The sequence below is a fragment of the Leptodactylus fuscus genome, unplaced genomic scaffold (genome assembly GCF_031893055.1).
Source record: "Leptodactylus fuscus isolate aLepFus1 unplaced genomic scaffold, aLepFus1.hap2 HAP2_SCAFFOLD_40, whole genome shotgun sequence".
Taxonomy (NCBI): domain Eukaryota; kingdom Metazoa; phylum Chordata; class Amphibia; order Anura; family Leptodactylidae; genus Leptodactylus; species Leptodactylus fuscus.
This window is the reverse complement of record NW_027440423.1, coordinates 625,437-642,072: the sequence shown is the minus strand read 5'-3', so window position 1 is coordinate 642,072 and position 16,636 is coordinate 625,437.

The window sequence follows — 16,636 nt, the reverse complement described above, 5'->3', positions numbered from 1 at the left end:
AATACGGCCCATTATACCGGACCTGTGACCGGGCCTCATGATCACCGGGAGACTCGTAATAAGGGATGTACACAATGAATACGGCCCATTATACCGGACCTGTGACTGGGCCTCATGATCACCGGGAGACTCGTAATAAGGGATGTACACAATGAATACGGCCCATTATACCGGACCTGTGACTGGGCCTCATGATCACCGGGAGACGCGTAATAAGGGATGTACACAATGAATACGGCCCATTATACCGGACCTGTGACCGGGCCTCATGATCACCGGGAGACTCGTAATAAGGGATGTACACAATGAATACGGCCCATTATACCGGACCTGTGACCGGGCCTCATGATCACCGGGAGACGCGTAATAAGGGATGTACACAATGAATACGGCCCATTATACCGGACCTGTGACTGGGCCTCATGATCACCGGGAGACTCGTAATAAGGCATGTACACAATGAATACGGCCCATTATACCGGACCTGTGACCGGGCCTCATGATCACCGGGAGACTCGTAATAAGGGATGTACACAATGAATACGGCCCATTATACCGGACCTGTGACCGGGCCTCATGATCACCGGGAGACTCAGGTAATAAGGCATGTACACAATGAATACGGCCCATTATACCGGACCTGTGACCGGCCTCATGATCACCGGGAGACGCGTAATAAGGGATGTACACAATGAATACGGCCCATTATACCGGACCTGTGACCGGGCCTCATGATCACCGGGAGACTCAGGTAATAAGGGATGTACACAATGAATACGGCCCATTATACCGGACCTGTGACCGGGCCTCATGATCACCGGGAGACTCAGGTAATAAGGGATGTACACAATGAATACGGCCCATTATACCGGACCTGTGACCGGGCCTCATGATCACCGGGAGACGCGTAATAAGGGATGTACACAATGAATACGGCCCATTATACCGGACCTGTGACTGGGCCTCATGATCACCGGGAGACTCGTAATAAGGGATGTACACAATGAATACGGCCCATTATACCGGACCTGTGACCGGGCCTCATGATCACCGGGAGACGTGTAATAAGGGATGTACACAATGAATACGGCCCATTATACCGGACCTGTGACCGGGCCTCATGATCACCGGGAGACTCAGGTAATAAGGGATGTACACAATGAATACGGCCCATTATACCGGACCTGTGACCGGGCCTCATGATCACCGGGAGACGCGTAATAAGGGATGTACACAATGAATACGGCCCATTATACCGGACCTGTGACCGGGCCTCATGATCACCGGGAGACTCAGGAAATAAGGGATGTACACAATGAATACGGCCCATTATACCGGACCTGTGACCGGGCCTCATGATCACCGGGAGACTCGTAATAAGGGATGTACACAATGAATACGGCCCATTATACCGGACCTGTGACCGGGCCTCATGATCACCGGGAGACGCGTAATAAGGGATGTACACAATGAATACGGCCCATTATACCGGACCTGTGACCGGGCCTCATGATCACCGGGAGACTCGTAATAAGGGATGTACACAATGAATACGGCCCATTATACCGGACCTGTGACCGGGCCTCATGATCACCGGGAGACTCAGGTAATAAGGGATGTACACAATGAATACGGCCCATTATACCGGACCTGTGACCGGGCCTCATGATCACCGGGAGACGCGTAATAAGGGATGTACACAATGAATACGGCCCATTATACCGGACCTGTGATTGGGCCTCATGATCACCGGGAGACGCGTAATAAGGGATGTACACAATGAATACGGCCCATTATACCGGACCTGTGACCGGGCCTCATGATCACCGGGAGACGCGTAATAAGGGATGTACACAATGAATACTGCCCATTATACCGGACCTGTGACCGGGCCTCATGATCACCGGGAGACGCGTAATAAGGGATGTACACAATGAATACGGCCCATTATACCGGACCTGTGACCGGGCCTCATGATCACCGGGAGACTCGTAATAAGGCATGTACACAATGAATACGGCCCATTATACCGGACCTGTGACCGGGCCTCATGATCACCGGGAGACTCAGGTAATAAGGGATGTACACAATGAATACGGCCCATTATACCGGACCTGTGACCGGGCCTCATGATCACCGGGAGACTCGTAATAAGGGATGTACACAATGAATACGGCCCATTATACCGGACCTGTGACCGGGCCTCATGATCACCGGGAGACTCAGGTAATAAGGCATGTACACAATGAATACGGCCCATTATACCGGACCTGTGACCGGGCCTCATGATCACCTGGAGACTCAGGTAATAAGGCATGTACACAATGAATACGGCCCATTATACCGGACCTGTGACCGGGCTTCATGATCACCGGGAGACGCGTAATAAGGGATGTACACAATGAATACGGCCCATTATACCGGACCTGTGACCGGGCCTCATGATCACCGGGAGACTCAGGTAATAAGGCATGTACACAATGAATACGGCCCATTATACCGGACCTGTGACCGGGCCTCATGATCACCGGGAGACTCAGGTAATAAAGCATGTACACAATGAATACGGCCCATTATACCGGACCTGTGATTGGGCCTCATGATCACCGGGAGACGCGTAATAAGGGATGTACACAATGAATACGGCCCATTATACCGGACCTGTGACCGGGCCTCATGATCACCGGGAGACTCGTAATAAGGGATGTACTCAATGAATACGGCCCATTATACCGGACCTGTGACCGGGCCTCATGATCACCGGGAGACGCGTAATAAGGGATGTACACAATGAATACGGCCCATTATACCGGACCTGTGACCGGGCCTCATGATCACCGGGAGACTCAGGTAATAAGGGATGTACACAATGAATACTGCCCATTATACCGGACCTGTGACCGGGCCTCATAATCACCGGGAGACTCAGGTAATAAGGGATGTACACAATGAATACGGCCCATTATACCGGACCTGTGACCGGGCCTCATGATCACCGGGAGACTCGTAATAAGGGATGTACACAATGAATACGGCCCATTATACCGGACCTGTGACCGGGCCTCATGATCACCGGGAGACTCAGGTAATAAGGGATGTACACAATGAATACGGCCCATTATACCGGACCTGTGACCGGGCCTCATGATCACCGGGAGACTCGTAATAAGGGATGTACACAATGAATACGGCCCATTATACCGGACCTGTGACCGGGCCTCATGATCACCGGGAGACGCGTAATAAGGGATGTACACAATGAATACGGCCCATTATACCGGACCTGTGACCGGGCCTCATGATCACCGGGAGACTCAGGTAATAAGGGATGTACACAATGAATACTGCCCATTATACCGGACCTGTGACCGGGCCTCATAATCACCGGGAGACTCAGGTAATAAGGGATGTACACAATGAATACGGCCCATTATACCGGACCTGTAACCGGGCCTCATGATCACCGGGAGACTCGTAATAAGGGATGTACACAATGAATACGGCCCATTATACCGGACCTGTGACCGGGCCTCATGATCACCGGGAGACTCAGGTAATAAAGCATGTACACAATGAATACGGCCCATTATACCGGACCTGTGACCGGGCCTCATGATCACCGGGAGACTCGTAATAAGGGATGTACTCAATGAATACGGCCCATTATACCGGACCTGTGACCGGGCCTCATGATCACCGGGAGACGCGTAATAAGGGATGTACACAATGAATACGGCCCATTATACCGGACCTGTGACCGGGCCTCATGATCACCGGGAGACTCAGGTAATAAGGGATGTACACAATGAATACTGCCCATTATACCGGACCTGTGACCGGGCCTCATAATCACCGGGAGACTCAGGTAATAAGGGATGTACACAATGAATACGGCCCATTATACCGGACCTGTGACCGGGCCTCATGATCACCGGGAGACTCGTAATAAGGGATGTACACAATGAATACGGCCCATTATACCGGACCTGTGACCGGGCCTCATGATCACCGGGAGACTCAGGTAATAAGGGATGTACACAATGAATACGGCCCATTATACCGGACCTGTGACCGGGCCTCATGATCACCGGGAGACGCGTAATAAGGGATGTACACAATGAATACGGCCCATTATACCGGACCTGTGACCGGGCCTCATGATCACCGGGAGACTCAGGTAATAAGGGATGTACACAATGAATACGGCCCATTATACCGGACCTGTGACCGGCCTCATGATCACCGGGAGACTCGTAATAAGGCATGTACACAATGAATACGGCCCATTACACCGGACCTGTGACCGGGCCTCATGATCACCGGGAGACTCGTAATAAGGGATGTACACAATGAATACGGCCCATTATTCCGGACCTGTGACCGGGCCTCATGATCACCGGGAGACTCAGGTAATAAGGGATGTACACAATGAATACGGCCCATTATACCGGACCTGTGACCGGGCCTCATGATCACCGGGAGACTCAGGTAATAAGGGATGTACACAATGAATACGGCCCATTATACCGGACCTGTGACCGGGCCTCATGATCACCGGGAGACTCAGGTAATAAGGCATGTACACAATGAATACGGCCCATTATACCGGACCTGTGATTGGGCCTCATGATCACCGGGAGACGCGTAATAAGGGATGTACACAATGAATACGGCCCATTATACCGGACCTGTGACCGGGCCTCATGATCACCGGGAGACTCGTAATAAGGGATGTACACAATGAATACAGCCCATTATACCGGACCTGTGACCGGGCCTCATGATCACCGGGAGACGCGTAATAAGGGATGTACACAATGAATACGGCCCATTATACCGGACCTGTGATTGGGCCTCATGATCACCGGGAGACGCGTAATAAGGGATGTACACAATGAATACGGCCCATTATACCGGACCTGTGACCGGGCCTCATGATCACCGGGAGACTCGTAATAAGGGATGTACACAATGAATACGGCCCATTATACCGGACCTGTGACCGGGCCTCATGATCACCGGGAGACTCGTAATAAGGGATGTACACAATGAATACGGCCCATTATACCGGACCTGTGACCGGCCTCATGATCACCGGGAGACTCAGGTAATAAGGGATGTACACAATGAATACGGCCCATTATACCGGACCTGTGACCGGGCCTCATGATCACCGGGAGACTCAGGTAATAAGGGATGTACACAATGAATACGGCCCATTATACCGGACCTGTGACCGGCCTCATGATCACCGGGAGACTCGTAATAAGGCATGTACACAATGAATACGGCCCATTATACCGGACCTGTGACCGGGCCTCATGATCACCGGGAGACTCAGGTAATAAGGGATGTACACAATGAATACGGCCCATTATACCGGACCTGTGACCGGGCCTCATGATCACCGGGAGACTCGTAATAAGGGATGTACACAATGAATACGGCCCATTATACCGGACCTGTGACCGGGCCTCATGATCACCGGGAGACGCGTAATAAGGGATGTACACAATGAATACGGCCCATTATACCGGACCTGTGACCGGGCCTCATGATCACCGGGAGACTCGTAATAAGGGATGTACACAATGAATACGGCCCATTATACCGGACCTGTGACCGGGCCTCATGATCACCGGGAGACTCAGGTAATAAGGCATGTACACAATGAATACGGCCCATTATACCGGACCTGTGACCGGCCTCATGATCACCGGGAGACGCGTAATAAGGGATGTACACAATGAATACGGCCCATTATACCGGACCTGTGACTGGGCCTCATGATCACCGGGAGACTCGTAATAAGGGATGTACACAATGAATACGGCCCATTATACCGGACCTGTGACCGGGCCTCATGATCACCGGGAGACGTGTAATAAGGGATGTACACAATGAATACGGCCCATTATACCGGACCTGTGACCGGGACTCATGATCACCGGGAGACTCAGGTAATAAGGGATGTACACAATGAATACGGCCCATTATACCGGACCTGTGACCGGGCCTCATGATCACCGGGAGACGCGTAATAAGGGATGTACACAATGAATACGGCCCATTATACCGGACCTGTGACCGGGCCTCATGATCACCGGGAGACTCAGGAAATAAGGGATGTACACAATGAATACGGCCCATTATACCGGACCTGTGACCGGGCCTCATGATCACCGGGAGACTCGTAATAATGGATGTACACAATGAATACGGCCCATTATACCGGACCTGTGACCGGGCCTCATGATCACCGGGAGACTCAGGTAATAAGGGATGTACACAAAGAATACGGCCCATTATACCGGACCTGTGACCGGGCCTCATGATCACCGGGAGACTCGTAATAAGGGATGTACACAATGAATACGGCCCATTATACCGGACCTGTGACCGGGCCTCATGATCACCGGGAGACTCAGGTAATAAGGGATGTACACAATGAATACGGCCCATTATACCGGACCTGTGACCGGGCCTCATGATCACCGGGAGACGCGTAATAAGGGATGTACACAATGAATACGGCCCATTATACCGGACCTGTGATTGGGCCTCATGATCACCGGGAGACGCGTAATAAGGGATGTACACAATGAATACGGCCCATTATACCGGACCTGTGACCGGGCCTCATGATCACCGGGAGACGCGTAATAAGGGATGTACACAATGAATACTGCCCATTATACCGGACCTGTGACCGGGCCTCATGATCACCGGGAGACGCGTAATAAGGGATGTACACAATGAATACAGCCCATTATACCGGACCTGTGACCGGGCCTCATGATCACCGGGAGACTCAGGTAATAAGGGATGTACACAATGAATACGGCCCATTATACCGGACCTGTGACCGGGCCTCATGATCACCGGGAGACGCGTAATAAGGCATGTACACAATGAATACGGCCCATTATACCGGACCTGTGACCGGGCCTCATGATCACCGGGAGACTCAGGTAATAAGGGATGTACACAATGAATACGGCCCATTATACCGGACCTGTGACCGGGCCTCATGATCACCGGGAGACTCGTAATAAGGGATGTACACAATGAATACGGCCCATTATACCGGACCTGTGACCGGGCCTCATGATCACCGGGAGACTCAGGTAATAAGGCATGTACACAATGAATACGGCCCATTATACCGGACCTGTGACCGGGCCTCATGATCACCTGGAGACTCAGGTAATAAGGCATGTACACAATGAATACGGCCCATTATACCGGACCTGTGACCGGGCCTCATGATCACCGGGAGACGCGTAATAAGGGATGTACACAATGAATACGGCCCATTATACCGGACCTGTGACCGGGCCTCATGATCACCGGGAGACTCAGGTAATAAGGGATGTACACAATGAATACTGCCCATTATACCGGACCTGTGACCGGGCCTCATGATCACCGGGAGACTCAGGTAATAAAGCAGGTACACAATGAATACGGCCCATTATACCGGACCTGTGACCGGGCCTCATGATCACCGGGAGACTCGTAATAAGGGATGTACTCAATGAATACGGCCCATTATACCGGACCTGTGACCGGGCCTCATGATCACCGGGAGACGCGTAATAAGGGATGTACACAATGAATACGGCCCATTATACCGGACCTGTGACCGGGCCTCATGATCACCGGGAGACTCAGGTAATAAGGGATGTACACAATGAATACTGCCCATTATACCGGACCTGTGACCGGGCCTCATAATCACCGGGAGACTCAGGTAATAAGGGATGTACACAATGAATACGGCCCATTATACCGGACCTGTGACCGGGCCTCATGATCACCGGGAGACTCGTAATAAGGGATGTACACAATGAATACGGCCCATTATACCGGACCTGTGACCGGGCCTCATGATCACCGGGAGACTCAGGTAATAAGGGATGTACACAATGAATACGGCCCATTATACCGGACCTGTGACCGGGCCTCATGATCACCGGGAGACTCAGGTAATAAAGCATGTACACAATGAATACGGCCCATTATACCGGACCTGTGATTGGGCCTCATGATCACCGGGAGACGCGTAATAAGGGATGTACACAATGAATACGGCCCATTATACCGGACCTGTGACCGGGCCTCATGATCACCGGGAGACGCGTAATAAGGGATGTACACAATGAATACGGCCCATTATACCGGACCTGTGACCGGGCCTCATGATCACCGGGAGACTCGTAATAAGGGATGTACTCAATGAATACGGCCCATTATACCGGACCTGTGACCGGGCCTCATGATCACCGGGAGACTCGTAATAAGGGATGTACTCAATGAATACGGCCCATTATACCGGACCTGTGACCGGGCCTCATGATCACCGGGAGACGCGTAATAAGGGATGTACACAATGAATACGGCCCATTATACCGGACCTGTGACCGGGCCTCATGATCACCGGGAGACTCAGGTAATAAGGGATGTACACAATGAATACGGCCCATTATACCGGACCTGTGACCGGGCCTCATAATCACCGGGAGACTCAGGTAATAAGGGATGTACACAATGAATACGGCCCATTATACCGGACCTGTAACCGGGCCTCATGATCACCGGGAGACTCGTAATAAGGGATGTACACAATGAATACGGCCCATTATACCGGACCTGTGACCGGGCCTCATGATCACCGGGAGACTCAGGTAATAAAGCATGTACACAATGAATACGGCCCATTATACCGGACCTGTGACCGGGCCTCATGATCACCGGGAGACTCGTAATAAGGGATGTACTCAATGAATACGGCCCATTATACCGGACCTGTGACCGGGCCTCATGATCACCGGGAGACGCGTAATAAGGGATGTACACAATGAATACGGCCCATTATACCGGACCTGTGACCGGGCCTCATGATCACCGGGAGACTCAGGTAATAAGGGATGTACACAATGAATACTGCCCATTATACCGGACCTGTGACCGGGCCTCATAATCACCGGGAGACTCAGGTAATAAGGGATGTACACAATGAATACGGCCCATTATACCGGACCTGTGACCGGGCCTCATGATCACCGGGAGACTCGTAATAAGGGATGTACACAATGAATACGGCCCATTATACCGGACCTGTGACCGGGCCTCATGATCACCGGGAGACTCAGGTAATAAGGGATGTACACAATGAATACGGCCCATTATACCGGACCTGTGACCGGGCCTCATGATCACCGGGAGACGCGTAATAAGGGATGTACACAATGAATACGGCCCATTATACCGGACCTGTGACCGGGCCTCATGATCACCGGGAGACTCAGGTAATAAGGGATGTACACAATGAATACGGCCCATTATACCGGACCTGTGACCGGCCTCATGATCACCGGGAGACTCGTAATAAGGCATGTACACAATGAATACGGCCCATTACACCGGACCTGTGACCGGGCCTCATGATCACCGGGAGACTCGTAATAAGGGATGTACACAATGAATACGGCCCATTATTCCGGACCTGTGACCGGGCCTCATGATCACCGGGAGACTCAGGTAATAAGGGATGTACACAATGAATACGGCCCATTATACCGGACCTGTGACCGGGCCTCATGATCACCGGGAGACTCAGGTAATAAGGGATGTACACAATGAATACGGCCCATTATACCGGACCTGTGACCGGGCCTCATGATCACCGGGAGACTCAGGTAATAAGGCATGTACACAATGAATATGGCCCATTATACCGGACCTGTGATTGGGCCTCATGATCACCGGGAGACGCGTAATAAGGGATGTACACAATGAATACGGCCCATTATACCGGACCTGTGACCGGGCCTCATGATCACCGGGAGACTCGTAATAAGGGATGTACACAATGAATACAGCCCATTATACCGGACCTGTGACCGGGCCTCATGATCACCGGGAGACGCGTAATAAGGGATGTACACAATGAATACGGCCCATTATACCGGACCTGTGATTGGGCCTCATGATCACCGGGAGACGCGTAATAAGGGATGTACACAATGAATACGGCCCATTATACCGGACCTGTGACCGGGCCTCATGATCACCGGGAGACTCGTAATAAGGGATGTACACAATGAATACGGCCCATTATACCGGACCTGTGACCGGGCCTCATGATCACCGGGAGACTCGTAATAAGGGATGTACACAATGAATACGGCCCATTATACCGGACCTGTGACCGGCCTCATGATCACCGGGAGACTCGTAATAAGGGATGTACACAATGAATACGGCCCATTATACCGGACCTGTGACCGGGCCTCATGATCACCGGGAGACTCGTAATAAGGGATGTACACAATGAATACGGCCCATTATACCGGACCTGTGACCGGGCCTCATGATCACCGGGAGACTCAGGTAATAAGGCATGTACACAATGAATACGGCCCATTATACCGGACCTGTGACCGGGCCTCATGATCACCGGGAGACTCAGGTAATAAGGGATGTACACAATGAATACGGCCCATTATACCGGACCTGTGACCGGCCTCATGATCACCGGGAGACTCGTAATAAGGCATGTACACAATGAATACGGCCCATTATACCGGACCTGTGACCGGGCCTCATGATCACCGGGAGACTCAGGTAATAAGGGATGTACACAATGAATACGGCCCATTATACCGGACCTGTGACCGGGCCTCATGATCACCGGGAGACTCGTAATAAGGGATGTACACAATGAATACGGCCCATTATACCGGACCTGTGACCGGGCCTCATGATCACCGGGAGACGCGTAATAAGGGATGTACACAATGAATACGGCCCATTATACCGGACCTGTGACCGGGCCTCATGATCACCGGGAGACTCAGGTAATAAGGGATGTACACAATGAATACGGCCCATTATACCGGACCTGTGACCGGGCCTCATGATCACCGGGAGACTCGTAATAAGGGATGTACACAATGAATACGGCCCATTATACCGGACCTGTGACCGGGCCTCATGATCACCGGGAGACTCAGGTAATAAGGCATGTACACAATGAATACGGCCCATTATACCGGACCTGTGACCGGGCCTCATGATCACCGGGAGACTCAGGTAATAAGGGATGTACACAATGAATACGGCCCATTATACCGGACCTGTGACCGGGCCTCATGATCACCGGGAGACGCGTAATAAGGGATGTACACAATGAATACGGCCCATTATACCGGACCTGTGACCGGGCCTCATGATCACCGGGAGACTCAGGTAATAAGGGATGTACACAATGAATACGGCCCATTATACCGGACCTGTGACCGGGCCTCATGATCACCGGGAGACGCGTAATAAGGGATGTACACAATGAATACGGCCCATTATACCGGACCTGTGATTGGGCCTCATGATCACCGGGAGACGCGTAATAAGGGATGTACACAATGAATACGGCCCATTATACCGGACCTGTGACCGGGCCTCATGATCACCGGGAGACGCGTAATAAGGGATGTACTCAATGAATACGGCCCATTATACCGGACCTGTGATTGGGCCTCATGATCACCGGGAGACGTGTAATAAGGGATGTACACAATGAATACAGCCCATTATACCGGACCTGTGACCGGGCCTCATGATCACCGGGAGACTCGTAATAAGGCATGTACACAATGAATACGGCCCATTATACCGGACCTGTGACCGGGCCTCATGATCACCGGGAGACTCAGGTAATAAGGGATGTACACAATGAATACGGCCCATTATACCGGACCTGTGACCGGGCCTCATGATCACCGGGAGACTCGTAATAAGGGATGTACTCAATGAATACGGCCCATTATACCGGACCTGTGATTGGGCCTCATGATCACCGGGAGACTCAGGTAATAAGGGATGTACACAATGAATACGGCCCATTATACCGGACCTGTGACCGGGCCTCATGATCACCGGGAGACTCGTAATAAGGGATGTACACAATGAATACGGCCCATTATACCGGACCTGTGACCGGGCCTCATGATCACCGGGAGACTCAGGTAATAAGGCATGTACACAATGAATACGGCCCATTATACCGGACCTGTGACCGGGCCTCATGATCACCGGGAGACTCAGGTAATAAGGCATGTACACAATGAATACGGCCCATTATACCGGACCTGTGACCGGGCCTCATGATCACCGGGAGACGCGTAATAAGGGATGTACTCAATGAATACGGCCCATTATACCGGACCTGTGACCGGGCCTCATGATCACCGGGAGACTCGTAATAAGGGATGTACACAATGAATACGGCCCATTATACCGGACCTGTGACCGGGCCTCATGATCACCGGGAGACGCGTAATAAGGGATGTACACAATGAATACGGCCCATTATACCGGACCTGTGACCGGGCCTCATGATCACCGGGAGACTCAGGTAATAAGGGATGTACACAATGAATACTGCCCATTATACCGGACCTGTGACCGGGCCTCATAATCACCGGGAGACTCAGGTAATAAGGGATGTACACAATGAATACGGCCCATTATACCGGACCTGTGACCGGGCCTCATGATCACCGGGAGACGCGTAATAAGGGATGTACACAATGAATACGGCCCATTATACCGGACCTGTGACCGGCCTCATGATCACCGGGAGACTCGTAATAAGGGATGTACACAATGAATACGGCCCATTATACCGGACCTGTGACCGGGCCTCATGATCACCGGGAGACTCAGGTAATAAGGGATGTACACAATGAATACGGCCCATTATACCGGACCTGTGACTGGGCCTCATGATCACCGGGAGACTCGTAATAAGGGATGTACACAATGAATACGGCCCATTATACCGGACCTGTGACCGGGCCTCATGATCACCGGGAGACTCAGGTAATAAGGGATGTACACAATGAATACGGCCCATTATACCGGACCTGTGACTGGGCCTCATGATCACCGGGAGACTCGTAATAAGGGATGTACACAATGAATACGGCCCATTATACCGGACCTGTGACCGGGCCTCATGATCACCGGGAGACTCAGGTAATAAGGGATGTACACAATGAATACGGCCCATTATACCGGACCTGTGACCGGCCTCTTGATCACCGGGAGACTCGTAATAAGGCATGTACACAATGAATACGGCCCATTACACCGGACCTGTGACCGGGCCTCATGATCACCGGGAGACTCGTAATAAGGGATGTACACAATGAATACGGCCCATTACACCGGACCTGTGACCGGGCCTCATGATCACCGGGAGACGCGTAATAAGGGATGTACACAATGAATACGGCCCATTATACCGGACCTGTGACCGGGCCTCATGATCACCGGGAGACTCAGGTAATAAGGGATGTACACAATGAATACTGCCCATTATACCGGACCTGTGACCGGGCCTCATAATCACCGGGAGACTCAGGTAATAAGGGATGTACACAATGAATACGGCCCATTATACCGGACCTGTGACCGGGCCTCATGATCACCGGGAGACGCGTAATAAGGGATGTACACAATGAATACGGCCCATTATACCGGACCTGTGACCGGGCCTCATGATCACCGGGAGACTCGTAATAAGGGATGTACACAATGAATACGGCCCATTATACCGGACCTGTGACCGGGCCTCATGATCACCGGGAGACTCGTAATAAGGGATGTACACAATGAATACGGCCCATTATACCGGACCTGTGACCGGGCCTCATGATCACCGGGAGACTCGTAATAAGGGATGTACACAATGAATACGGCCCATTATACCGGACCTGTGACCGGGCCTCATGATCACCGGGAGACTCAGGTAATAAGGGATGTACACAATGAATACGGCCCATTATACCGGACCTGTGACTGGGCCTCATGATCACCGGGAGACTCGTAATAAGGGATGTACACAATGAATACGGCCCATTATACCGGACCTGTGACCGGGCCTCATGATCACCGGGAGACTCAGGTAATAAGGGATGTACACAATGAATACGGCCCATTATACCGGACCTGTGACCGGCCTCATGATCACCGGGAGACTCGTAATAAGGCATGTACACAATGAATACGGCCCATTACACCGGACCTGTGACTGGGCCTCATGATCACCGGGAGACTCGTAATAAGGGATGTACACAATGAATACGGCCCATTATACCGGACCTGTGACCGGGCCTCATGATCACCGGGAGACTCGTAATAAGGGATGTACACAATGAATACGGCCCATTATTACGGACCTGTGACCGGGCCTCATGATCACCGGGAGACTCAGGTAATAAGGGATGTACACAATGAATACGGCCCATTATTACGGACCTGTGACCGGGCCTCATGATCACCGGGAGACTCAGGTAATAAGGCATGTACACAATGAATATGGCCCATTATACCGGACCTGTGACCGGGCCTCATGATCACCGGGAGACTCAGGTAATAAGGAATGTACACAATGAATACGGCCCATTATACCGGACCTGTGACTGGGCCTCATGATCACCGGGAGACTCAGGTAATAAGGCATGTACACAATGAATACGGCCCATTATACCGGACCTGTGACCGGGCCTCATGATCACCGGGAGACTCGTAATAAGGGATGTACACAATGAATACGGCCCATTATACCGGACCTGTGACCGGGCCTCATGATCACCGGGAGACTCAGGTAATAAGGGATGTACACAATGAATACGGCCCATTATACCGGACCTGTGACCGGGCCTCATGATCACCGGGAGACTCGTAATAAGGGATGTACACAATGAATACGGCCCATTATACCGGACCTGTGACCGGGCCTCATGATCACCGGGAGACGCGTAATAAGGGATGTACACAATGAATACGGCCCATTATACCGGACCTGTGACCGGGCCTCATGATCACCGGGAGACTCAGGTAATAAGGGATGTACACAATGAATACGGCCCATTATACCGGACCTGTGACCGGGCCTCATGATCACCGGGAGACGCGTAATAAGGCATGTACACAATGAATACGGCCCATTATACCGGACCTGTGACCGGGCCTCATGATCACCGGGAGACTCGTAATAAGGGATGTACACAATGAATACGGCCCATTATACCGGACCTGTGACCGGGCCTCATGATCACCGGGAGACTCAGGTAATAAGGGATGTACACAATGAATACGGCCCATTATACCGGACCTGTGACCGGGCCTCATGATCACCGGGAGACTCGTAATAAGGGATGTACACAATGAATACGGCCCATTATACCGGACCTGTGACCGGGCCTCATGATCACCGGGAGACTCGTAATAAGGCATGTACACAATGAATACGGCCCATTATACCGGACCTGTGACCGGCCTCATGATCACCGGGAGACTCGTAATAAGGGATGTACACAATGAATACGGCCCATTATACCGGACCTGTGACCGGGCCTCATGATCACCGGGAGACTCAGGTAATAAGGGATGTACACAATGAATACGGCCCATTATACCGGACCTGTGACCGGGCCTCATGATCACCGGGAGACTCGTAATAAGGGATGTACACAATGAATACGGCCCATTATACCGGACCTGTGACCGGGCCTCATGATCACCGGGAGACGCGTAATAAGGGATGTACACAATGAATACGGCCCATTATACCGGACCTGTGACCGGCCTCATGATCACCGGGAGACTCGTAATAAGGGATGTACACAATGAATACGGCCCATTATACCGGACCTGTGACCGGGCCTCATGATCACCGGGAGACTCAGGTAATAAGGGATGTACACAATGAATACGGCCCATTATACCGGACCTGTGACCGGGCCTCATGATCACCGGGAGACGCGTAATAAGGCATGTACACAATGAATACGGCCCATTATACCGGACCTGTGACCGGGCCTCATGATCACCGGGAGACTCGTAATAAGGGATGTACACAATGAATACGGCCCATTATACCGGACCTGTGACCGGGCCTCATGATCACCGGGAGACTCAGGTAATAAGGGATGTACACAATGAATACGGCCCATTATACCGGACCTGTGACCGGGCCTCATGATCACCGGGAGACTCGTAATAAGGGATGTACACAATGAATACGGCCCATTATACCGGACCTGTGACCGGGCCTCATGATCACCGGGAGACTCGTAATAAGGCATGTACACAATGAATACGGCCCATTATACCGGACCTGTGACCGGCCTCATGATCACCGGGAGACTCGTAATAAGGGATGTACACAATGAATACGGCCCATTATACCGGACCTGTGACCGGGCCTCATGATCACCGGGAGACTCAGGTAATAAGGGATGTACACAATGAATACGGCCCATTATACCGGACCTGTGACCGGGCCTCATGATCACCGGGAGACTCGTAATAAGGGATGTACACAATGAATACGGCCCATTATACCGGACCTGTGACCGGCCTCATGATCACCGGGAGACTCAGGTAATAAGGGATGTACACAATGAATACGGCCCATTATACCGGACCTGTGACCGGGCCTCATGATCACCGGGAGACTCAGGTAATAAGGGATGTACACAATGAATACGGCCCATTATACCGGACCTGTGACCGGGCCTCATGATCACCGGGAGACTCGTAATAAGGCATGTACACAATGAAT